We start from the raw sequence: 18,579 nt of genomic DNA on the forward strand, positions 1-18,579 counted from the left end.
CCATAACAATAATCCCTAATGCGAAATTTGAGAGCAGCTCTGTACGTGTTTCCATTTCGCGATATATTGGTTGGCGCGGACAATGTATCGTGCGGCACGTTGCAAACGGAGCGAAGTGTGGCGCGATGCCTCGCTAATCGCGGGAGATCGCGAGAGGCAGTGCGTGGGAGACGCGTGGGTGCGATTCACAGTAGCCGCCGCAGAAAGACCACTGCTCATGTAACGCTTTGTGTTCATATATGGTATCGATGGCGTCATCGGTGAACAGACAATGCAAGGTCGATCCAAACAGGTCGCGAAGCTTCGGGCGAAAAGCAGTTCAGTACAAATTGTACTGAAGGGTGGCTATGGGAGCAGCGACTGAAGCGCGACTATGTTTGCAGGGAAGAAACATTGGGAAAGAAATAAAAAGCGTTCGTTAATTCAACCGAGACACAGTTAGATTCATTCAAATAAAATAAGATACCTGGTCAATTTTATATATCCGTGACGAGTGAAGAAAATTTGCGTTTATTTAATTTTATTATTATTAATAAATAAATTTCTTTACAGCGCCCCTCGTTCCAGGGGGCGTTGACGCCGCTATCACTCGCAATGTAATGTAGCTCTTGAAATGCGCAGAAAGGCCCGCTCGTAAAGTTCACCTGCTGAAATACGCCCCCCCCCCCCCCCCCCCCTCACACGTTGTGCTTTTTCGCTTGTCGACGTCTGTCTGCATTTTGTCACGCGGGTAGCTTCATTGCTTGTTAACCTGTTCAACCAAAGGTAGTGACTTATGATCGGCAGATAATTGTGTAGTTGTTTCCGTGCGACTGCGTTGGCCGGCAGGCTTGACGTCCCACGATAGGACCAGCACACTACATCTAAAGCTTTCGTCGGGCTCCAAAGAAAGTCTGTTCTGTGCAGGGGCGCGATTTCGACAACCGCACGGCTGACTTTTTTCTGCATCACTTCCCGCGCTGAAAGCTGGAAACACCCATCAAGTCGATTGGCGGGGCTTTTGAATATATAGGTCTAAAGGCAGGCCGGCAAAACAAATTTCGCGCTTTCGAATACAAAAGACGTCACTTCTGTTTTTAATGGATATGGCGTAACATTATTTTTTCTTCCGTCGGAAATGTTCCTACCACATACAGATGGCGCTAAGGCCTATGACCCGCCAATGAATCGCCATGTTTTGAACGTATGGCCTCCTATGGAAGCTTCGCTACCACGTATATTCACCTTGGACGATGCGCGCTACTCTGGCGTCATCTTGTAGCTTTCGTAAACGCAGAGCCCCTCTCGCGCGACACTGCGCTTTTTCTACACCCTCTCCCTCCGCTTTTCACGTCATGGCTTCACTGCAACCTCCTCCTCTGCTTTCCTCCTCGCGCTGTCTTCACTCTCGCCATCTTTTATCACCCGCGGCGCTCCGTGTTGACCTTTCATCGTTCGCTGTGCTCATTCGCTCGTCAAAATCCTTGTCACAAAAATTCAAACCGTAAATCAAAACATTGAATCTTATAGGCAATAGAATGAGACGCGTTCTCTACAGTGCAACAAATTTCTTTCAAAGCATTCCTGTGGTTGTCTCAAAATCATTTCTACCCTTTACATCTACTTAAATTGGGAAATGGGAGTTGGCCACGAGCAGGACCCTGATTTTAAGCTAGCGAGCATCACGGCGCAATAAAACTTGATATGCTGTGTCGAATGGCAAAATTTTCATTACGTCCTAAATTCGGTTAAGGAAATAAAGTGCAAAGAAACTATACGGAATGATGAAGGAAGCTATTACGAATTTGCACCTTGTTGTCCCTTAATCGTCATGAATGTTTGAAGCACAATTAGCGTAGTCCTTGCCTTCCTGTCTTTAAGGCGTGTTTCTGCTCCCCCTCCCCTTTCTGCCTCCGCTTCCGTTGTGTCGTCTATCCACCTTCAAGGAAGCGAGAGTAACCGCTGAGTACCCTTTTAAAGAAATAATGAGGCACGACGTCTTGCGTCCACTTCACTTCGTTTCCCGTAATCTGATGATGGAGATAGACAGCGCGAAAAAACAAAAAAAAAGACATGCGACTCATATTCCCATGAAGACAACGTGGCCGCTTGCACGTTTTCGTATGGAAAAGTTTTCAGCGGGCAGATATTCGAAACAAACAAATGTTTGTTATTTTAGGGGGACCCTAATTACCAAAGATTAAGCGAGATTCAGTTCTTATAATGCGTTTCCAGAAGCAGAAAACTTTGTTCGGCCCCTCTGCTAAATATTCTGTGTTCGGGATGTCACACTGTACTGGGTAATTAATTGGACTTATGTTGATATTGAATTATTTGCTTAGAAAAGCGTTTAATTGGTGCGCCAGTGTCGCTTAGCGGAACGCCGATCTTTGTCGCACATTTGTGTGCCTTTTTATTTCCTGAAAAAAAAAAGAAAACGCAGCAGGCGTGTGCGGCCCTGCATCATCACGGCCCAGTTTCCAGCATAGCTGTTTCTTTCGAGCAGTCGTTTTAAGAGAGAGAGAGAGAGAGAGAGAGAGAGAGGAAAGGGGAAAGGCAGGGAGGTTAACCAGAGAAAAAAAAATCCGGTTGGCTACCCTACGCTGGGGAGAGAGGGGTGGGGGAGGTAAAGTGGAAACAAAGTAGAGATAAGGAAAGGAAGGAGCATAGACACACAATCACAATCGGTCACTGTCACCGAACACTGTCATCGCACATCACACTGACACTTGTAGCAACATTAACATCTGTACAGGCGACTGTAGCCTGAACAGTCGTTTTAAGAGCTTCCATTGGCTGTAGTTAAAGCACATACCTTGCAACGTTGCACGCTCTTGCCCCTTTGAAATGTTGCCCGCCTATAACGATCTCGAGCACTTGCTTAAGGAAATTTTAGCAAAAGCCGCACTTCACCCACACATTCTTTTTTTTTAATCTCTCGTACAGATAAGCCATAATGTTTCTCCTATTTACACCAAGTCTGATCTCCGTATGTTTTATAGTATAGCTAGCTTAATCCTACGCTTTCCTTAAAACACTTTTTTAACGCTTCGGAGCACTTGCATAAGCAATTTGTTGCAACGGATGTAACTAAACCGCACGCATTGAAGTCTGTCTACATATGCCCCTAAACGGCCGCTTATTCCCGCGATATGTGTGAACAATGTGACTCGTTCAGCTCGGAAAATACGGTGCGGGCGCCTCGTACGACGAAATAAAGTGGGTACAGGACTAGGCTGCAATAATTGTTTGCAAATTGCGTAATTCGGGAAGAAACGCTGGAGTTTCGCCACAAAATACACTTGGATGCCCCCTATTTCCATCGCATATGCACTCAGTGTGGCTTAGAGTTGTCTCGTTACAGTGGGAAACATAGGTGATGAGAGCCGATTAACGCTTTCGAAGCTCGAGCACCTGATGAATGGGTGTTCTTCCAATGCCTGTAATTTATTCACCCATATTAACCAGGCACCAACATAGCCCACAGTCTTCCTCATATTTCAACCATGGTTCACTGTGGCACTTGCTTTTCCTAACAGAGCTTGTTAAATCCTGCGCCTTCGTAAAACACGCATATAATACACCGGAGCTCTTGGAAACGTAATTTACTTGGAGTGCCTGAATGGATCCGTGCAGTTGGAAATTCGCCAGCACGTCAGCTATAGCCTGGCCTGTATTCTCACAGAATGGACCGCAAGTTGCTGTCAACATTGCTTTGTTCACACAGTTTTTGTAAGTGCTGCCTAACAAAACACTGATATTTTTACTACGAATTGCTTACGTGCAATCATCTGTGCAAACTGCGCTCTAGTTGGACTGCGTACATATAACCTCATAATTCTCAGGTTGCCGCCGACTATAGCTATTTATCCAACCAACTTCTGACCACATCGTGTCGATTTTCCGGTGAACCTCCGTCTTGTTTCCGGTTTGATTTTTACTTCGAATTTTACTCCCGCATTCTAGAACGTTAGTCCACTCAGCACTGCATCTCGCCTCGAGAAAGTGGATGGTAGCACCTCTCTTTGAAAGAAAGTGGCCGCAGCGCTTCATTTACTTAGCACGGCAATTCTTGAGATGCTGTGCTTAACTAGTTGAAGTGGACGAAGAGTTTAGCGGTGGGGATGTTTGAGAAGACTCGGGTCAGTTTTGCATAACATTTGGCAATGCAGTCTTAGATCGAAGGAAGTGGTTTGAGGGGTCGGTTGATATGTGGTTCTGGGACTCTATGTACAAAAAATTTGTGTGCGCTGATGATGCCTCGAACAACCGGTTACATAAGAGGTTCATTTCAATGAGGTAGAAGTGGGGGCCTGTAAACGTAGCATAAAGTCCAGATGTTTAGGAGCAGTGCTTAGACTAACTACTAAGAAAGTGCAAGGTGTGTTTCTTTTAACCGTGTGCTTCCTTTAAGCATTGTCCCCGCAAAATTTGAACTTTAGGGCTGCATCATTTCACCAGTTTGGGGAGCGAGAAATGTCTGTACCAGTACCTGAAATGCCACACGAATCGCGCTTCACCGGAGATGGGTGGTGAACTCGACAGGCGACGAATGCGAAAGGCGTTCCTGCTCAACTCATCTGAGCACTCACATACATTTGAGGACCTTCAAGAGAAAGAAGCATCAAACAAGACATAACTGGCGATTGAACGTTTGCTCTTTGAGGCACAGTGTTTGCTGCAGATAAGGAATAACTTTCAATATCTTGCCTGTCGGCAATCTTAAATTAGCTCCCCGAAGACAAGATGAGTTTGGAAAAGCTACATGGCTAAGGCATACGCATGTTTTCGATAAGAGGCAATTAAGAAGTTTTCCGCGTCTACGAATTCCTTTTGATCGACACCTATCGAAAACAGACACCCAGAAATAATTTCAGAGAGTCGCAGCAGATGCCGGTAAGGGCAAAGCCAATTATTTGGGCGGTGGTCTGCTTTTCTGTTGTTTCAGCGTAGTCTTGTCGTTCCGATATGCAAATTACGCGTATTCGTGGAAATCATAGTAAGTGCATAATTTGCGGACTGTCGTGTAGCCCCGCCATCGGTTCCACTTGAGTTATGTGCCTTTTAAACCACGTTTGTCGGTGAATGGCCACGAAAAAGACTATTGACCATTACATTCCTTCTGTCGAGGCATTAGAGTCCAGTATTGACATCCTGCCTTTGTGTCAGTTAGCGCAATATCTGCGGCGCGTGCTTATCGAAATTAAATCTTTTATATACAGAGATTTGCGTCTGTCGAAAAGCCGAGAAATACAGAATGCAGTGTTAAGACGGGCTAAGCGACACACCGCTGAATTAAATATGAAAAAAAAATCATTGCGTATAATATAACCAAACGAGGTAGAAGGCGGTGACAAGGTTTTCGCGACGCTGAAGTAACTACAAGAACTTCTTATGGATTTACCATGTAAAACACTCTAGCTATGCTTTTTTTTTTGAAACAGTTCCTTTTAACAACTACTTCTGCTCCTAGCCACCACTGCTTTCTTTCTTCAAAGTTTTTCACATCGCATATAGGCTGTCATATTGTCGTAGAGCTAACAGAAAAATTTGCCGTCATGCGTCAGCTCAGTACTATAGAACTTGCGCTGCTTACAACGACAAGCAATGATTTAGAAAAAAAAATATCAGTGTGAATTGATTGGCAAGGAAGGAAGGAAAGTAATATGAGACATACAAAATGTTACGAAATGGTGGTTATCTCCGATACGCACACTCTATAAAAAAAGTTTATGACCTTTCGGCCTTATCTTGCATTCACTGGGTGATCATCATTTATCTTCCATACCGTTTCCTTTCTTTGCCGCACTGTGCGCTTATTGCTTTCCTGCCACGAAAGCTATTATGCCGCGCTGATAACCGGAATGCGTTTCGGGACCTGAATGGACCAGGCGCGCTGCGTTAGAAGAAGCGGACACATTGATACATGACGATAAGTTAATCTGGAAAATGTGAGAAACTTCGCATCTATTCGGCCCCACTTTGTACACAAACGAAAATTGCCCTCTGCCTTGCGCACATTTACCGTATTTACCGGTCTGCGCTCGCTGTCATGAAAGCTTGGTTATACGCGCATGGCGTCCATGAAGTGCAAGCGTAAAGCTTCCTACTAAAATTACTGGATGCAACTGTGCTGTTGTGATCGTTCCATTGCCATAGAAATTATGGGTACATTATAAAAAGTTAAATGCGAAAAAAAAACAGAAAATTTTATTCTCGCTACAGAAAGTATCACTCAGTGGAAAAAGCAGAGATTATTTATTATATAAACATATCCGTTGATGCTCAAAGGCACTTTTTCCATTTTAGCAGAAATATTACCCATATGGTAAAGTTAACCAAAATTTGTCATTAATATTGTGAACGAAATGAGCATTCCTCGCCCCTTTACTGTCCCCGAGTAACGTTTGTCTGCAACTTCACTAGCCACATAAGTATAGGGAGATAGTTACCACGTTAGCGGGGCAAACAGTCCTAATTTATGAATAAGCTACAGCTGATATATGCTGCCAAGTTATCTCACTGAGAGCCTGGTTGCATAAACTCGTAGAATGGATACTGGTATGGGGCCGCGGAGTGCAGTTTTCTTGTGGCCGGGTGTCCTGTCATATCGCATGTTTTATCTATCGCGGTTATTTGTGCTTGTACGATCTGTTTAAGCAGAACCCCAGCGTTTGACTTTTTCGTACACCATGAAAGCTTCAGTCATGAGGGGAGCAGCAGTTACTCCCATAAAAGAGTCAACTATGAGACCCGTTCTTTTGTAATATAACGAAAAAAGCGATCAACAGAATATGTTAGTTTAACTACATGAAAAATTTGGAAGCAAAAAGGAGAATAAAACAGAGACAAACATTTGCACACTTTCGCGCTTTTTTTCCCTCAAGAAACCTTATACACTACTGTTGCAAAGATTTGTATAATCTGCCTGCTAGCGGCGTGAGAAGGCCCTGCAGCGTTGTTTACTGTGCTGCATTTTTTTCCATATTTTCAGGCAAATATTGATTTTTAAGTGCACGAAGGCCGTAAGCCTGTACATGCGTGAATAAATATTGAGAATTTTCGGATTTTAACGTAATATTTTTTTCAAGAAGGTTGAGTTTTAGAGCCAAAAATCAATCTGAAGACTAAAGCATGAAGCTCAGACAATGTCATGTACTAACAAGCAGTACAGCCGCGCTTGCAGCTCACATAGACATCGGCGCCACAGTTCCCTCTAGTAAAGGTTTTTACAAACTTTACGCCTGAAAATTTGCCGACCGTGCAACGTTGAAGAAAGGAAAGCTGCTCAGGATAGATGATGCTTATTGTTTGAAGGCGAAATAAGCCCCAAATGCTGCGAACGTTTCTTTTAGGGCGCAGTTAAATACTCACTCAGTCGTTTCTCTTCGCGTGTAGGCATGTCACTGTGCCCCCGGGCGCCGTATATATATTGAACCTAATGCAACGCGTAAAAGAACGATTATGTGGCCCTGATAAGAAGCTTTCGGGTTGTGGCGTCTTACCACCATCTCTTGCCTGGGGGACGAAAGACTCGGAGCAGGAAGCTTTATAATAGCAAGCACCGGTGTTGTGAATTGGAATTGTTGAAGAACGACATTAAACTTCACCTGGGCTGCAGGTGTTGCGTGCGTTCTCTTTAGCTTTGCCATATGCTTTGATTTTTTGGAGTTTTTATGCAAATAATTGTCACTGCGTCTTCTACTTGATTTGCTATGTAGCTCTTAGAATACATTTCTTGTCGTATCACCCCTTCATTTATATGAAAAGTCGCTGTTGTGGTGAGGCCCCCGAAGCATCTGTTACCAGCACTGGCAACATCATAAATAAATAAATTTTTGAGCAGCGATGTTACAAGCCAAGATGTTACTTTAGTCGCAGTCTCCCCACGGGATCATTGTAATATCGAAGGCATTATGTTCGATACAGGATGCCGCCTCAACTGGCGCAATAACACAGGTGTATTTCGAAGCATGATTACTATTCGTCGAAGTAACCAAAGTAGCTATAAACTCAAGCCAGTACAACATATATTTGCGGTATTTGCACGAAACCATCGCAATAACAAAGGCTTTTCTAGCAGGGCTTGTAAAGGCTACTAGTACGCAACGATATGACTACAACTCTTGCAGTAACGTATCTGATGGAGCTAGATATTAGCGCTGAATGACATTCGCTGAAGTAAGCAAAAAAAGAAAAGTAAAACTGGCAGCGTGAACCTTTGCACGGAAGCTGCCGAGCTATCTTTCGCATTTCAGCCATTGTGTGCTTAACACCAGCTAGGTTTGAAAGAGGATTCTACAGCAACGCTAGAAGTAACGCCCTGCTAAGCCGCGCAGAACACCATTCGGCGCCCTCTTCATGCATGCATGCTGCGATATCCATTTGCAATATGAAACCATTGCCTTTGCACTTTGCGCAGGAATAACCTTGATATCACAGAGAAAGAAAGCTTCCTATTCAAACACAGTGTTTGCCGACGTCTATTCTCTGACGTGTTATCCTGCAAGGAATGGAACGAAAGGGAACAGAGTCCTAGAGAAGAAGGTGTTCAACTTATTTGGCGTTTTATAGTGTTAAAAACTCAAGCTTAGAATGGCTGCTCACGCAAACGTACAGTCGCGGGCAATATGACTTGCAACACCCTTATTCATGGTCGAAGAGGCTCCATGGCTGCGCGGCGGCTTTGACATGCGAAATAGTGGTTTAAGAAATGCTAGTAATTTTAGCTTTGTTTAGGTCGGGAACTTACCCTGTGTCTGCGCAGCCGCACAGTCCGGGAGCCCCACCTACCAACGGGCACCGGTGTTGCAGGTCATATTGCACCTGACTGTACGTCGTATTTTGTTTCAGGGAGGACACTGTATATTTAGAAAGGAGGTGTTCGGGCTTTTTCCAAAATTTATCCGTGACACAAAACTGGAGTTTGAATAACTAGATGTGTGGCCGGGCTAGCAGGGCGCAGTTGGAATAATGGCGCGCGGCATGTGGCATCTCGGTTGAACTGCTGTGCTTCCTCGCTGTTAGTCTTGCCTGTATGTGCTGGGACGGGCTTTAGACCCCTAATACAGCATTTGATTAGGGGCACTTGGGCGGAGGCATTGCTGGAAGTTTTGAAAAGACGAGGTTCGCCGGTCGCTATACTAAAATAGGAATAGGAAACGCTGACTATAAACATCTCTTTGCCAACTTCGTTCGCCTACGTCTTGCGCAGTTCCGTTCCGTTTGCAGCGTGCGTCAAGCAGCCGACAAGCATCTTTCTAGAACACACTGTCGCTAGCTGCACTCAGCCAGTGACAAAATCTGTAACGTTATACCAGATGCCCCAGTAACTTAATGTTTACGTCGTCGCCCGTATTTCTAATCCGTGCCGTGTCCTCGCTGGCGAAATATTTGCTCCTATATATACCACTGAACGCGTATAGTCTAGACCGAACTGGTTTGAGCGTTTTGTGTGCTCTTCATTTAAATATACAGCAACAATACATAGAAAACCAAAGTACGCGTTTCCTTTACCGAAAGCAATAAGGTCTGGATGATTGATTTCCATTGCTTATAACTGATCACCGGAGTTTATTATAAACTGAAGAGCTCAGGGCATACGTCCCACTTGTTTATCAAATCGCCTTTGACAGCGCCTGCCAGATAAGTGATTCATCACTCTGTACCTAGGACACTTTCTGCCTTTTCACAATTATGTATTAGGACACTGTACAAGACGTCGACACGGGGTCGGCCAAAATGGCTTTATCTACTCGACAAAAAGAAATAAAGCAGTGAGAGGTTCAGTCGGTGCTGCATTTACCGGTTTGTCCCCTCGGTAGCATTATGTCTTCGCGTATCGTTATGCAAACCTTAGACTCTTTTGAGCATCCATTTGTCAGCTTAAGCCTGAATGGGCTTTCGATGTGTGATTTGACATAAGAGAATCAAAGGTTATTTTAATGATTATCGAGGAATTATAGAACGGCCTCACTATTGGTGGCATCAACGTAGGAGGGATGCTGCGAAAATGTGCTTTCAGCTAAGACAACTAGAGGAATGGCCACGTAGGACTTGCACAAAGAACACTGACTGACGTCATTGCCAAGTTCTTTCGTGGCCTCACTATGAGGTTGTCGTGATAGAGTGAGCAGGGCTCATGTGTACACAGCATGGACTCGTTTATTAGTATCTACTGTGAAAACACTGCCGCTGTGTTGTGCTATAGCTACTTATCATGCTTGGGCGTCTTCCGTCACTGTCATATCCAGGCAGCAGTCTTTCATTGGTGGACGGGGAGTGCGTACGACATCACTCTCTTTGCTACGGTGGCGACAAAGGCCGTTGGAGGTTTTGGGAACGTTTTTTTTTTTAATAGTGGCGCTGCTCCATTTAGTTGGAAAAAGAAGGCCACGTGTCCCTTCTTGGCACAGACTGTGCGAAAGGTTTCTCGTATAAGGTAAGAAACACAGACAGCTCTGCGTGATTGTATACTATGTTCTTGGGCTGCTGAGCACGAGGCCGCGAGATCCAATCCCGGCCACGGCGGCCGCATTTCGATGGGGGCTAAATGCGAAAACACCCGTGTACTTAGATTTAGGTGCACGTTAATGATCCCAAGGTGGTCGAAATTTCGGGAGTCCTCCACTATGACGTGCCTCAGAAACAGGAAGTGGTTTTCGCACGTAAAACTCCATAATTTAATTTTTTTTATTAGTTGTGTAAGGGGCTGATCGAGACATAGAGCATGTTTTAGGTTCTAAAAGATAAAATACTGACGGCAAGAGGCCTTCAGCGGGGCTACATGCTTTGGAGAGGTGACGACTAAAAGACCTTGGGACCATGGCCATTAAAAGAATTAAGAAATAAAAAAAATAAAAAGAAACATGGCAACCCATTACTGCACGCGCACCAGTACAGTTTCTGGAGGAATCAGTACCATTAGAAACGTTACTAAGTTTACTTAGGCTGCCGGTTTATCTAAGCACTGTGCGTATGGGGACGTCGGTAACGGCGACCGCAATGACAATGTTCCTCGTAACAATGGAGGACTCTCTCTCTCTCTCTCTCTCTCTCTCTATATATATATATATATATATATATATATATATATATATATATATATATATATATATATATATATATATATATATATATATAAATTTCGATGCTATGGCACATTGTACTAGTGACTGAACTTCACAAACAGTGTCGTCAGGGGCTCTCCTCAGTTTTTGCTTCCTCCATATGACGATGCATATTTCCACTCTATTGCACATGCCCACAACGGGGCATCGGCTAAGAAGTCTGTGCGCTTGTATATCATCATAATAATTTCCCTACAATGACTATAACTACAAGCGAGGCTTGCCCAAGAAGAATGGGGTACATATGGTGCCACAAATTAGCTATTTGAGATGATCGCCGCTTGTTGATGATGAATATAATTTCCACACTATGACACACGCCCACAATGGGGGATCGGCCAAGATGCGGCCGGTACATCTCAAATAAATAAATGTAATGAAGAAGTACAAGCCCCTGAAAGATTTATCACATTGCGTAGCATGCGTGCGCCATTTTCTTTAACGACGAAGACGGATGAATTAAATGCGCAAATTGATGGCATCTCGTTAACCGCTTCGTGAATGCTTCACTTCGCATAGATTCCAACATGTGCTTTATGCCTGCATTATTCTTTTTATATATTAAAAAAACAGTTAATGCTTTTGGAGGAAAATGGCCCGACACTCATCGGCCTTTTATTAGGTAATTTATATCAACTACGGTCAGCATACGCCTTTTTATAGCCACCCAATTAGGGCTCTGTGAATCTCTCTCTGTAATAAATTCTTCTCTATTTGCTTTTACTCTCCGCCCCGAATTTCGCTTGGTGCTGCCTTTCGTTAGGTTACGGAGAGCGGCCTGGCTTATTACCTGAATTCGTAGCTAAAATGAACGTGGTCGTGTCCCATTAACCACACAATAGCCTTATCACCCCCCCCCCCCCCCCTTCCTCAAGGTTAAATTTTCTCCTTTTGAAGTTTTAGGCCGATTCGACTCTTGTCCGCCCCGAATTCAGCGGAAAACTATGCTTACAGCACAAAGCTTTTACGTACTTAACGTAAGGTTGAATGATACTTGAAAGACATGCATCCTGTTAACGTGACATGTTCTTTGCGTTTTCTATGCCTGATTCTGTTTCTCTTCCTGTTTCACTTCCATTTCTCCCTTGCTTTCTGATTGCCACTATCCCTCAGAAAAGAAAAGAAAAAAATGTTGTGGCTAGTTTAGCGCAGAACATATTTCATGGTGAGTCCACTCGTGTCTCGTCCCTCGAGAGCGTCGTGTGTGTGGAGTAAGGTTCGGCGATAAGAAAAGAACGTTGTCATTTGTTGCCTTGACTGCTATTATATATATTTTTTCTCGCCATGCATTGAGACGGGAGTGATTACACGTTGCTCCAAGCACATTTGACGATAAATCATGCAGCGCAAGATGCGGACCTGATAGATAACCACGCCAGTTCTCAAAAATATTTGCAATGTGGCAGCTGGTAAAAGATTTACTGTTTGCTAAATGCAGACATAATATAAACCATATGAATCTTTAAGAGCCATGTTTACTTTTCTGAAATAAACGTAGGCTCTCTTCACAAAGGGGGCTTAGTTTATGACTTCAAAAATCGCCTAAGCATCTTCTCTTTCACTTAGGTTGTTAAAAAGACGCTGATATCGTAAATTACTCGGCAACGTCATTTCATACCAATCAAGGGTGGCATAGGGTGACATCAAGGGATCCGCGCTTGTCCAGTGTGTTTCCTTCTTCGTCCGTTGTCCTTTGCGCGGTTGCATTGTGCATTCATTGGTTACACATTCATTGGTCATTATATTGGTTACAAGTGCCTTAATTGCCTGACATGGTTATATTTCAATACTTCATGACACAATCCAATGCGAACTCCGCGCTTGAATGACTTCTTCCGGCATGTTTTTATGTGGGCAACTGCTGCATACGTATAATAATAATGTATCTCGATGTGAACCGACATCCGCTTCTACTTTGTATTACCAGGCACAGTTAATCTATTTTAATATAACAGCAGAACGTGTAATAATTTTACGCTGTTTGCAGTTGGTCGAACATGGGCCCACCCGAATCCCCGGAATAAAGTTTGGCAACAGCGAGACCAGTTTCCTTGACTCGCCGCTTCTAAGGGTGAGTTGTTCCTCATTTGCAAACACGATCGACAGTCTTCATTGATTATGCAGACAATTTTTAGTTAACTTTCCTTTTCGTAGTGGCTGTGGAGATTAGCCAGTGTATCTAAACAATGTTCTATGTGGCGGCTGTTGGTATAAGGTTCCTGAATGAGCACGAGAAATCTGCATGCATCTGTTGCAATCAGTGAAGTGCAGGCCACGTGCCTATAGAGACATACTTTCATCGAAGGCCTCTTCGGTGTCCACGTTTTGCAGTAGTCAAGGAAGAACAATTGACCCGTTGGTTACTTGAATTGTATTACATATTTGCAGTACTAAATACAGAACGCAACATGAAATAGCCGGGTGGTCAGTGAAAGCGAGCATCGATCACTAAAACAGAATTACACTGTCTGATCCAGTTTACTATACCAATCGATGCTCATCCTTACTCGTTTATGTTAGATTCCCTGTTTAGCTCTAAATATATGTTCTATATCACTTTGCGACTATTTCCGCATCATACTGTTCTTCTTTTCTTTTACTCTTGTGCGTTATGCTTTTGTAGGAAGAAGCTGAGTAGTGCTAAGTGCCAAGGCGACGCTGTTACTCTTGCTTAAAAGCTTACGTTAGAAGGGCGATGGTTTTGGTTAGTTGGTTTTCAATTTTATATTGTGTGCTACAGCGCGAAGCAGGGAGAAGGGACGCAAGAACTTCATCAAGGTTTGCAAGATTCTAAGATCTGGGTGGCACAGACAGGGCAGGCTAAAAAGCCCTTGTCCTCGTTCTTCTTGCGTCCGTTTTCGCTGCTTCGTGTTGTACCACACAATCTTACGTTAGAGACCCCGATTCCACGGTTTTGTCTGGAGCCGCGTAGGTGACTGTGCAGCGTAGGTGAGGTTACAAGATGTGAGCAATTGGATGCTGGTAAACTGATACTTAGTTAGAATAGTGCATAATTGGACACTGCCATGGCCTTGCCATTACAGACATGCCTACACTAAGTCAGCAAATGAAAAATTGGGTGGCGAACTGTCCGTAAGTTGGAGGCACATTACCAATACGGCCTTATGATGACTGCAGATTTAGCTTGAAGTGCACTGCAGTGATTTGTCGAAGGTGATCGTAAATGCAATGACGCGGTTCCTCGCTTTCCAGAGAAAAAAATGAATAAATAAAGAAATCACTCGCTGGTACACTGCTTGATATTAAACAGGACAGCGATGAAGAAACACTGAGAATTTGAGTTTTCTTCACCAATAGTTTTTCTTGTGTGTGGTACTATAGAACCGAACTGCTGCTGTTGAGTTACTGAACGTTACTCACTTTAAAGTTCCTGTGAAAGTCGTTTAACTTCATGCAAGGCGCAGTAAAACTAACAGCGACAAAATTTTAACCAAGGCGTGCGTGCTGCCAAGTGCATCAAAGAATACTCTTTTGTTCAGCCGTAGTTACACAGTTTCGCAAGCTGGAAGTTATGACCAGGAACTTGGCACTCCAGACGTTAAATGCGGGTCCCCGTATTCTTTGAATTCCTTTTTTTTCACGTTCGCATTTTAGGACGGCGTCGTGGAAAACCAACTTTGCGACCACTTGCAAGAAGGCACGGAGGGTTGTGATTTTGACTTCGGATGTTGAACTGCCGTTGCGTGAAATACGAGGGTCGTCTATATATTACTCGGATTCGCACCAACCGCACTAACAATGATAGGAAAGGGACCGAATAGAAAAGTTATCCAAGTTTTATATATGGTTTGTCATCTTATCGTGAATGTTTATTGGTATACTGCTGTGTCGATGTGTTGTCGAGTTCAAGATGTTCCCAAAACATTCGCCTTTAAAAAGAAACCATTGAACGGTCACAATATTTCTCGTAGAGAAGGAACCTGGGTACGTTGACCCGGATTGTCTACCCTGGGCTTCGGTGAACAGCCCGTAGAATTTTCGATAACGTTCACACTCTGCAAACGCTTTCGTGACCTTAATGAATTCAGAGAGATTTACCGGGCGTTAATGTCAGTTAACAATTACTGAAGCGTGCATGTCAGGACTTTTGCCAACAGCGCTGTGGCGACGGAAGGACTTTGTGTATGAGATATTTATAACAAAAACAAACATCTAAAGTCGGACTGTCGTCGTCATCTTCGTCATTAATATTCGAACGTGGCACGTACAGAGAAAGGGGGATGCACCAAGAATAGGGATTTGGGAATACGTCCGTTAATATACATACATGAGACAGACATGGAAAAGGGAAAAGTCAAAAGGAAGAGTAGCGTGAATTGATTAATAAAATTGAACGATATTTGAAGTATAAATCTCTCTCTAGGCTAGTTAATACATAGTTCAAAGTTAAGAATGGCGAGACACAATATACAGGGACATGTGTTTGGAGCTCGTCCTGTCACTTCATGTCCATGTATTTTGTGTCGTGTTCTTCCTAACGCTGAGATTTAAAGACATTTATTGCATGCGACATTTCTCAAACTGGTTTTCTTTTTGACACTGGACTTTACCCCTGGGGCGAGAGTGGCTAATGAGTAGGTGGTTTCAATATGATTTTATATATTTACTACAAGAAACTGAAAAAGAAATATAGTGAGACCAAGAAAGAAAATGCCTCAAGCCTTTCACATGGCACCTAAGAGCCACGTGTAGTCGGTCACACGACATGGGACTTGACAATGGCTTAGGGCTTCAGCGTTAATTTTGATTTAGTGCGCTTCGAGTCATTATAGTATTCTTGACTTGAGAACTAGCTTGCGCTCAGCAAACTTTATTGTTTGGTGTTTCACAGCGTCTACTTGCCAAGGGGGGCGGCGGCCCCAGAAACAGTCGATCTTTCTGCTTCTCTGATTGTCGTGTCAACGGCGTTCACTACGAATGTCTCCACGGACTCAATCAACAGCTCAATTAACGAAAGACTCAGCACAATGCTCGCTGGAGAGCTGGACGACTTGGAAGATTGCCTCTTGCAAGATCGATATGCTGTCCTTTTGAATGAGACCTAGGAGCCGCTGAAAGAATGAGAGTTACAGTCTGTCAGGAGTGCAGACTCGTGTCAGCAACAATAAAGAACGATCGCGTGGTGCTTTCTCCTATTCAATTTCGAAGAAAGGAACTCATTTGGCAACGCTGTGGATGTGCAGCGATGCCCGAAAGATGAGCGCAATGGCGAGTTATCAGTTAACGAGTTCATTGAGATTTTCCATTTGGGCGTGATACTACGGTTCCACTTGCTTGCATGCGCGCTGACATTGATGTCGACGATGACTGAAGTGTATTCTTCAATACAACGAAAAGGATAAACAATTATCAGGGAAATCCACAAAGTATGTCTCTGTGCAGTTTAAACTATAGTAGACGTGCCAAGGTCGCAGTATACTCAATGAAAGCAACAGTCACACCTTTACTAACCTGGGCGCGTTATCCCCCCTTTGCTTTGAAAACGTCGTATCCTACTATGCGGCTATAGTTCTGTCAGAGACGGGTATAAGGAATAGTTGATTTGTCGTGCGCAGATGTGGCGCAGATCTTCGTGCAAGCGACATCACGAGAAGTGAAGAAGCACTTAAGGTAATGGAGAACCTTTGTTGCAATGCATCCATATTGCGTCTCTTCGTGCAATTTGGGATACTTTTTTTGTAAGTAAATGACAGAGTGCATGAGATAAATGCTGAAACAACGCTACGTGGTTTGGAATAACTCACGAAAGAAATTGAAATGACCAACAAGAATTTTTTAGTTCTGCTTTGAACGCATTTTTTTTTACGATCATGCTTGCCAAGAGTAATGTGGATAGCTCTCTGCGAGTGAAAGTAGTCAAACACTTTAGCATAGTACTTGAGAGCACTTCAGCAGAGTAACCATTGGTCTATTGCCGACATCCTGTTGGCACTACACAAAGAAATTAAACGGAGATACCTCATTATGCAAATTGATAGTACACTAGCCTATGTGAGGGGAAAGGGGTTGAGGCAAAGAAAATGAAATATTCTCGTTAGGACTTCAGCTTCACATGCGAAATTCCATAGCGGCTGCGGGGTAACCTCAATTTGCCTGTAGTGGGGTGAAATTTAGCATTCATACAATGACACATTAGAAGTGTAGACTGCCTGATTAGTCTGTAGACCGGACTATCGCACACGAGGTGGCTCGGCAGACGTCTGTATTCCACGCCTGGCGTGATGTGCTCACAGTGCCCGAGTCGTTTTGCGCACCGCATCGACTAAACAAAGGAAAAGAAACACGAATATGGAAGAGATGCGTAGTTTGAGCAGGTTAACGTTGGGAAGCCTTCGTTATGAATAACCTTAACATCGTCAACGCAGCGCATGTGTGAAGTGAGATGGAACCGCAGAATTACGCGCTCGAGATATGCAGCCAAACGGCCTATTCCTTTAAACGCCGGCTTTCCCGTGATTACGACGTAGTGCGGCCTTACCAATTGTACGCTAACATTCGCTAAGTAGCACTACAACAGGTGTGGTGACGCGGTATAGCACGGACATTCTCTGACATCTTGAGCTAGTTTAACGCGTTCGAAGCAGACTAAAAAAATAAAGATACTCAGGCTATCAAGCGATCTCCTTGCTCTCCATCTAAGGAACTCTGTGCAGTCTAGTGAAAGCTATTGGTCGGCTCAGTCAAGTTAAAACTAAGAAAAAGAAACCAAAACAAAAGAAAACAGAAAGCTCACCCGTTGTTATACGCTGGTCGCCCTCTGTGCGATGCCTAGATATAGCGGAAGCTTGCCGTTCCTTGAAACATTCTGTCAAGCTGATGTTTCGCGGCAGTATTGCTAATATATGAGCAGTGCCTTATAGTTGGATAATTTGTAAAGGGTTTTGTGAGGTAGATGGCGTTGTGCGTGTCTTTTTGCATTCTGTCTGACCATCTTTTTGCACACCTCTAATGACGATTAAATAAAGCTATGCGTGCTGCTCTTTGCCTTTGTGGAGGCCACGCTTGACCCGTTTCCTTTAACGTGCATTTCTTAGGCTTATTTTTATTGCAACTTGTGCGGCGTTGAGAGCTGTTTTGAGGCCGCATCTTATGCGGTTTTGCTTCAGACTGCAGACCACGGATGGAGACTTCTAACTCCCATGCATATTATACCGCATCACTTTCAATTATCCATCTGTAAGTACACTTCATGTTGATCTTCCTGTATCCCCGTCAATTGGTGTGTGTACGTGCGTGCAAAAACATTTATTTTCCGTAAGGGGTGACACCGGCGCTCCGGTACCGCTCGTAGGCGTTCAGGGAGCCCGATGTCACCCTAAGGGGCAGGAGTCACTAGACGAAGCAGTTTTCTGCTTCGGCTGCCAGACGGACAATGTAGGCCTGTGCCACCGGGTCTTCGCCATGAAGCGCGGTCTCCCATGCTTCTTCGTCCTTGAATGATTTATATCCC

The 18,579-nt window shown here is 44.0% G+C and overlaps 1 protein-coding gene across 3 annotated transcripts in view; it reads left to right on the top strand.

The window, feature by feature from the left end:
* Positions 1-18,579, top strand: part of LOC135914255 (trissin receptor-like) — a 144,020-nt gene that overhangs the window by 99,205 nt on the left and 26,236 nt on the right. For all 3 annotated transcript variants that reach the window (XM_065447034.2, XM_065447033.2, XM_065447035.2), the window contains one exon: positions 13,096-13,179. The gene's annotated coding sequence lies outside the window, so the exon portion shown is untranslated. The remainder of the gene's footprint in view (positions 1-13,095; positions 13,180-18,579) is intronic.

This window comes from Dermacentor albipictus, chromosome 6 (assembly GCF_038994185.2).
Source record: "Dermacentor albipictus isolate Rhodes 1998 colony chromosome 6, USDA_Dalb.pri_finalv2, whole genome shotgun sequence".
In the NCBI taxonomy this organism is placed as follows: Eukaryota; Metazoa; Arthropoda; class Arachnida; order Ixodida; family Ixodidae; genus Dermacentor; species Dermacentor albipictus.